This window comes from Notothenia rossii, assembly GCF_949606895.1.
Source record: "Notothenia rossii genome assembly, chromosome: 3".
NCBI classification, from domain to species: domain Eukaryota; kingdom Metazoa; phylum Chordata; class Actinopteri; order Perciformes; family Nototheniidae; genus Notothenia; species Notothenia rossii.
Window position 1 is genome coordinate 39,508,525 of NC_136901.1, and position 7,861 is coordinate 39,516,385.

At 43.3% G+C, this 7,861-nt stretch overlaps 1 protein-coding gene across 3 annotated transcripts in view; it reads left to right on the forward strand.

Moving 5' to 3' along the window:
• col4a6 (collagen, type IV, alpha 6) overlaps positions 1 to 7,861 on the forward strand; it is a 147,026-nt gene that overhangs the window by 82,547 nt on the left and 56,618 nt on the right. The window lies entirely within an intron of this gene.

The following is a 7,861-nucleotide window of genomic DNA, read 5'->3' on the forward strand; positions in this document are numbered from 1 at the left end:
TGTCTCAGAAAATTAGAATATTGTGATAAAGTTCTTTATTTTCTGTAATGCAATTTAAAAAAAAAAAAAATGTCATACATTCTGGATTCATTACAAATCAACTGAAATATTGCAAGCCTTTTATTATTTTAATATTGCTGATTATGGCATACAGCTTAAGAAAACTCAAATATCCTATCTCTAAATATTAGAATATCATGAAAAAGTATACTAGTAGGGTGTTCAACGAATCACTTGAATCGTCTAATTAACTCGAAACACCTGCAAGGGTTTCCTGAGCCTTGAAAAACACTCAGCTTGGTTCAGTAAACTAAATCACAAGTATGGGGAAGACTGCTGATCTGACTGCTGTCCAGAGGACCGTCATTGACACCCTCCATCAGGAGGGTAAGACACAAAAAGAAATTTCTCAAAGAGCAAGCTGTTCACAGAGTGCAGTTTCAAAGCACATCCACAAAAAGTCTGTTGGAAGGGGGAAATGTGGCAGGAAACGCTGCACAACCAAGAGAGATGGCCGCAGCCTTAACAGCATTGTGAAGAAGAGTCGCTTCCAGAATTTGGGGGAGCTTCAAAGACAGTGGACTGAAGCTGGAGTCCAGGTATCAAAAGTCACTGTTCACAGACGTGTCCGGGAAATGGGCTACAATAGCCGTATTCCCATGGTCAAGCCACTTCTGAACTCAAGACAACGGAAGAGGCGTCTGACTTGGGCTAAGGAAAAGAAGCACTGGACAGTTGCACAGTGGTCCAAAGTCCTCTTTTCAGACGAAAGCAAGTTTTGTATTTCATTTGGAAGTCAAGGCGCCAGAGTCTGGAGAAAGGCTGGAGAGGAGCAAAATCCAAGTTGCTTGAAATCCAGTGTGAAGTTCCCACAGTCAGCGATGGTTTGGGGAGCCATGTCAGCTGCTGGTGTTGGTCCACTGTGTTTCATCAAGCCCAGAGTAAATGCAGCTGTGTACCAAGAGATTTTAGAGCACTACATGCTTCCGTCTGCTGAAAAGCTCTATGGAGATGAGGAATTCATTTTCCAGCATGATCTGCCACCATTATATTGCCACGTGTGCCAAGTAGTTTCTTAAATTATAATCAAACGTGCCTTTTTTTTAGGGCTACACACCAGGAGATTTGGCTTTTACTTTGTCATATTTGACATCAAAATGGAGTATTAGAGTTAGCTTCAGATAAGGCATTGGAAACATTAGATTGGTCATCAAAAACTAAATCAAAACTTTGGGTTAGGTTTAAAGATGGTTGCACTCAAAGGGCCGGTTGTAACTCTAAGACTATATAAAAACACATATATAAATGTTTAATATATATCAAATCATGTATTATATTACATTATTGCCTCTGCATTAGATTATTATCTGATAACTTCATAATTAACTACGTCTGAAAGCAGAAGTCTAGGGCAAATAATGCAAGTCTCCTCAGTGAGAATGTCACAAAATGATTTAAAAAGAAAAGCCAGATTCTGGAGAAAAAGTGAAAATCTAAAAAAAAAAAGTTGAATTTTGAAAAAAAGTAACATTTTGGGAAAAAAGTCAGATTCTGAGAAAAAATGAATATTTTGAAGAAAAAAAAAAATTCTGAGAAAAAGGTCACATTTGAAATGCATTGTGGGACATGTACTTTATGGGCAACGTGCTTCTGTAAATCTGCATTTAACCGTATACAAATATACTATATTCTTTGCAAGCTCTTATTGGGCCACGGAAAATGAAGTCTCGAGCCGGATTTGGCCCCCGGGCCTTGAGTTTGACACCCCTGCACTATAATGAAGCAAATGCAGAATAGAAATCATGTATAAAGTGTTTTAAAATGACTATTGTTGGACAAAGGAGCAGAACTTATGCTGAAAAACTACATTAGAAGTTAGAAAATAAGTTTTGATTTAAAAAAAGAGACTTTTGAGAATTCACTTATCTGCTTTATTGCAAAAAAAATTAAAGAGTAAGACTGAAATAAAGCTCACATGTTGGTCCTTGTTGTTGCTAATAACTGATATGCATATCAGCATTTGGCTTCGTTTTGAACCATCTATGGATTCATTTCAAACCTGCTTTTTGTTATTTTGCATACATATCGACACGATACGAGGTGAACAAATCCCCGTTTCTCCTGCCATCTCCACTGTAAGGGTGCCAGGAAGGGACAATCAACAAATATGAGTCTAGAGTAAAATCCCATTTCCTTCAGTGTGTGTCCTGTGGTTTTGGCTCTGAAAGATGTTGTTAACATTGCATCAACACTTTTAAAGGGCAAAGCAATGTTCTGGAACATTTGTATTGTTTAGGGGAGGGGCATCCCGAGACACACCGATTTGAACCTCCGGCAAAACATGTGGCGAAGAGACACAGCCAGTAATAACGGGAGGAACTCATCTCTTATCAGATCGCTTATTAATATTTTTTTTGTTTTGGTTTATTTTCCCCTTTTAACCCCACTCTAATGAAAGTGAATTCACTCCCTTATCATGTCGTGTTGATGAATAGGGTTTTAATGGCTGTATCAGAGCGATCATCTGGAGCTCTTTAATCCATAGCTTCTCCCCGATTGAGACCCTTCTCCCTCGGGGGGATTTCACTTGAACACAAACACACTCCAGACGTGTGTGTTGGGTTTAATTACGCTCAGCCAAAGGGCTTCAGTTTTACTCTGAGTCCTGTGTGAGTAAAGAAGGGTTTCCCCGGCTCTAATATCTGCGTCACATTGGATCCATTAGCTTTGATAACATCCACTCTCATTGGGTAAACCCCCGGGGGTCAAAGGGCAGGGATGACAGGATGGTCTGTGTGTGTGTGTGTGTGTGTGTGTGTGTGTGTGTGTGTGTGTGTGTGTGTGTGTGTGTGTGTGTGTGTGTGTGTGTGTGTGTGTGTGTGTGTGTGTGTGTGTGTGTGTGTGTGTGTGTGTGTGTGTGTGTGTGTGTGTGTGTGTGTGTGTGTGTGTGTGTGTGTGTGTGTGTGTGTGTGTGTGTGTGTGTGTGTGTGTGTGTGTGTGTAGTTGCTACGCAGTCAGGAAGTCTGTACTTTATTAAACTTTCTATCAGAGGCAGAGCGACGACTTCCTGATTGTGTCGTTCAATTTATTTTCACACACATCGTTCCTGCAGATAATCTAGTTTGATTATCCATGTTTGTAATGTGCTCACATGGTGCTAATTTGGAAATAAAATAACCTCAATCCGACGCACTCTCTACTCTTTAAATTGACACTTGTCACTAGTTGTTTCTTAAATATAAACATTTGATGTCATGCACCATTTTATCACTAATCCATTTGGTAGACTACTTAAAAACGATGGTTTGTGGCATGTAAGGAGCCATTCTGCACAATAAGTTGACTTTTTATACTTAAATGATATTTTACTGATAAAACGTCTGTACTTTGACTCAAATAACTTAAGAAATGTAACTTTTATTAAAGTAAAGGAACTTCCACCACTGATATTACCTCATGGGTATCCCTTACATCAGGGGTGTCAAACTCAATTTCATCGTGGGCCACATTAGCATTACGGTTGCACTCAAAGGGCCGGTTGTAACTATATAAATATACATATATAAATACATATATGAAATAATGTATTATATTATTGCCTCTGCATTGGATTATTATTGGATAGGGTAATAACTTCATAATTAACTACGTCTGAAAGCAGAAGTCTAAGTCTCTTCAGTGCGCATGTCACAAAATGAGATGCATTGTGGGACATGCAGTTTATGGGCAACATGCTTCTGTAAAATAAGATAATATAAGATGCACCTTTATTAATCCCTGTGGGGACATTCAGTGGTTTAACAGCAATAGGGTAAGATTGAAAAACAGGACAGCACAGATTCACACAGATTAATACAATTAAGGATAAATCAAAGGTAAAAAAAAAGAAAAGATAAATAACTATAAAATAAGAAATTAATTAAAGTGAACATATATAGATATACTGTAAAGTAGAATCTAACCATATAATAAACGTATTATATTTTTTGCAAGCTCTTGCGGGCCACATAAAATGAAGTCGCGGGCCGGATTTGGCCCCCGGGCCTTGAGTTTGACACCCCTGCCTTACATAATTTCAACTGGATCAGTTATTTTTTTTACATGTTGATATATCTGATTTAAAGGTATTTAAAATAGTTAAAATGCCACGTAACATTAGCTAAACTTACTCTAATGCTGGTTGAGTCTTATCAGACCAAACGCAGCGTCCATTTCAGCTCAATCCAACTATTTCAAAATACATTTATCCGTTATCAATTATTGGTTTTCGTATCGCATAATTGACGGTGTCAGACATGTGCTTAGAGCAGCAAAACCTCACATTCAAGAAGCTCGAAGACTCAATATAGAAGATCATTTGATGGAAGTAACATGAAGTGTAAGAAGCACTTTGTTTGTAGTTATTGTAGCTAAAACGGCGATTTCTGAGAGATTTTAAAATCTCAGATCTGCTCTAGTCCAGCAGCTGTAACTCAGGTCTCAGTGAGTCACGCCCCTCAAGTGTGCATTCCAAGAGGTTGGAAGACTCTGCTGATTGCGTGAAGTGCAAAACGCTTCCCAGCCGAAAAACATTTTAAATAGCGCATTTCAAATCAGAATAACTGAGTGTGCATCCAGACTCGGTGAGGAGGACACTATCGATACTGACTCAGCAATCACTGTAAGTTATATTCTTGTTTAAATAGACTTCTCTGTTTCATTTATTCTACTCTGTATAATTGTTCTGTAGTTATTGTAGCTAAAACGGCGATTTCTGAGAGATTTTAAAATCTCAGATCTGCTCTAGTCCAGCAGCTGTAACTCAGGTCTCAGTGAGTCACGCCCCTCAAGTGTGCATTCCAAGAGGTTGGAAGACTCTGCTGTCGCCCATCAGCAGAAAATAGTTAACTAATTACAGCGGCGTGCCCCCAAAGCTGTGAGAACTGAGCAATCAGGTATCCATCTTAGGTTGCGTTTTCCTGGAGCGTCAGCTTCAGCGTCAGCCAGACGAAGACTGACAAAGACATTAAGAGTCACGTGGGAGGCAAAGAGGAGGCAAATCCTACTCTGATTGCGCCAAGTATCGCTGGTGTTATTTAGTTTTATTCAATTCTCTTGGGTTCTCTAGCCCCTCATGCTATAATCATGTGTATTTTCTGCATTCCTGTTCATGTGTCTTCTCGCAATTATCACTGGCCCCGTGTTTCTCCTAATCGATTTCACCGGCCTGCTCTCGTCTATCCCACATGCTCCACTGAGATCCAACATCTCGTTTCAGGGGGCCTGTGGAACTGCCAGTCAGCTGTCCCTAAGGCTGACTTCATCTCTGGCTACGCTTCCCTGCAGTCTCTGGATTTCCTTGCTCTCACGGAGACCTGGATCACTCCATCCAACACATCCACCCCAGCAGCTCTCTCCACAGCATATTCCTTCTCCCATACACCCAGACCCTCTGGCAGAGGAGGTGGCACTGGTCTCCTGCTCTCTCCCAAATGGAGCTTTTCCCTCTTCAAGCTACCTAATTTCACTCCTTCTACCTTTGAATTCCATGCCGTCACAGTAACCCATCCTATACAATTAACCATTGTTGTTCTCTACCGTCCACCAGGCGCCTTGGGGGACTTCTTGGAGGAGTTAGATAATCTCCTCTCACACATCCCTGAAACTGGCCCTCCCGCTGTACTTCTCGGAGATTTCAACCTCCAGACAGGGAAGATATCTGAACTAACATCTCTGTTAACCACCTTTGCTTTCTCACTGTCTCCATCCCCACCAACTCATAAAGCTGGCAATGTCCTTGATCTCATATTCTCAAGGAACTGCTCTACTTCTAACCTCTCTGTAAACCCGCTCCACACATCCGATCACTTCTTCATTTCATTCTCTCTACCCCTTTCCAAACATAACAACCTCATCTCTTCTAACTCTGCTCCTGTCCGCCGTAACCTCCGTTCCCTCTCCCCCTCTACCTTTGCCTCATCGGTGCTCTCAGCCCTCCCTTCCTCTGACTCGTTCCAACTCCTGCCTCCAAACGCTGCTGCAAAAACTCTCCTCTCTACTCTCTCATCCTCTCTGGACTCTCTCTGTCCTCTCACATCGCGGCCGGCTCGTCAGTCCCCTCCTGCTCCCTGGCTAAATGACGCACTGCGTGCTAATAGAACCATCCTTCGGGCAGCAGAGCGGAAATGGTGGAAATCCAAACACCATGACGACCTCCTAACCTATCAGGCTCTCCTCTCCTCTTTCTCTGCTTCCATCTCTCAGGCAAAAAGCACTTTCTTTCAAGATAAGATCCAATCTTCCTATTCCAATCCCAAAAAACTATTTTCTATCTTCTCCACCCTCTTGGACCCTCCCAAAGCACCTCCCCCCTCCTCCCTTCTGTCAAGCGACTTTGTTAACCACTTTGAAAAAAAGGTTGATGATATTCGCTCTTCCTTTATCGACTCACCTTTACTCACCGCTGGGTCACCAGACCCTCCCTTCACCCACACACTGACCTCCTTCTCCCCTCTCTCTCCAAGTGAGGTTCTTACCCTCGTTACCTCTGCCCGTCCTACCACCTGTTCTCTGGACCCTATCCCCTCAAACCTCCTTCAGACTATCGCTCCTGATATTCTACCATTTCTCACCCATTTCATCAACACTTCTCTAACTTCTGGTCACTTTCCAAACAGTCTCAAGGAGGCAAGAGTAAACCCTCTCCTTAAGAAACCCACTCTCAATCCGTCTGATGTTATTAACTACAGGCCCGTCTCTCTCCTCCCGTTCCTGTCTAAAACACTTGAACGCGCTGTCTTTAAACAACTCTCCTGTTATCTCCATCAGAACAACCTTCTGGATCCGCACCAGTCTGGTTTCAAGGCAGGTCACTCAACAGAAACTGCTCTCCTTGCTGTCTCTGATGAACTGCACACTGCTAAAGCAGCCTCCCTCTCCTCTGTCATCATCCTTCTGGACCTGTCTGCTGCATTCGACACAGTGAACCATCGGATCCTCCTTCGCACTCTCCAAGAACTTGGAGTTTCAGGCACTGCACTTTCCCTCCTCACCTCATACCTCAACGACCGCACCTACAGGGTTACTTGGAGAGGGTCCGAGTCCGACCCTTGTCAATTAACTACAGGGGTCCCTCAGGGCTCGGTTCTTGGTCCCCTCCTCTTCTCCCTGTACACAAACTCGCTCGGGTCTGTCATTAGCCCGCATGGTTTTTCATACCACTGCTACGCTGACGACACCCAACTAATTCTGTCCTTTCCCCGCTCAGAGACCCAGGTCGTCGCACGCATCTCTGCTTGCCTAGCAGACATCTCTCGGTGGATGTCTGCTCATCACCTCAAGCTCAACCTTGACAAGACTGAACTGCTCTTCCTTCCGGGAAAAGATTGTCCCACTCTTGACCTAACAATCAACATCGGCACCTCTGTTGTTTCCCCGACTCAGACTGCAAGGAATCTGGGTGTGGTCCTAGATAACAAATTGTCCTTCACTGCAAACATCGCTGCTACAACCCGCTGCTGCAGATACACGCTTTACAACATCAGGAGGATACGTCCCCAGCTGACCCAGACATCAGCGCAGATTCTGGTCCAGGCTCTCGTCATCTCACGCCTAGACTACTGCAACTCCCTCCTGGCTGGTCTACCTGCATGTGCCATCCGACCTCTGCAGCTCATCCAGAATGCAGCGGCTCGTCTGGTCTTCAACCTTCCCAAATTCTCCCACACCACACCGCTCCTCCGCTCCCTTCACTGGCTTCCAGTAACTGCTAGAATCCACTTCAAGACACTGGTACTTGCGTACCATGCTGTGAATGGATCTGGCCCTTCCTACATCCAGGACATGGTTAAACCGTACACCCCAGCACGTGCACTCCGCTCTG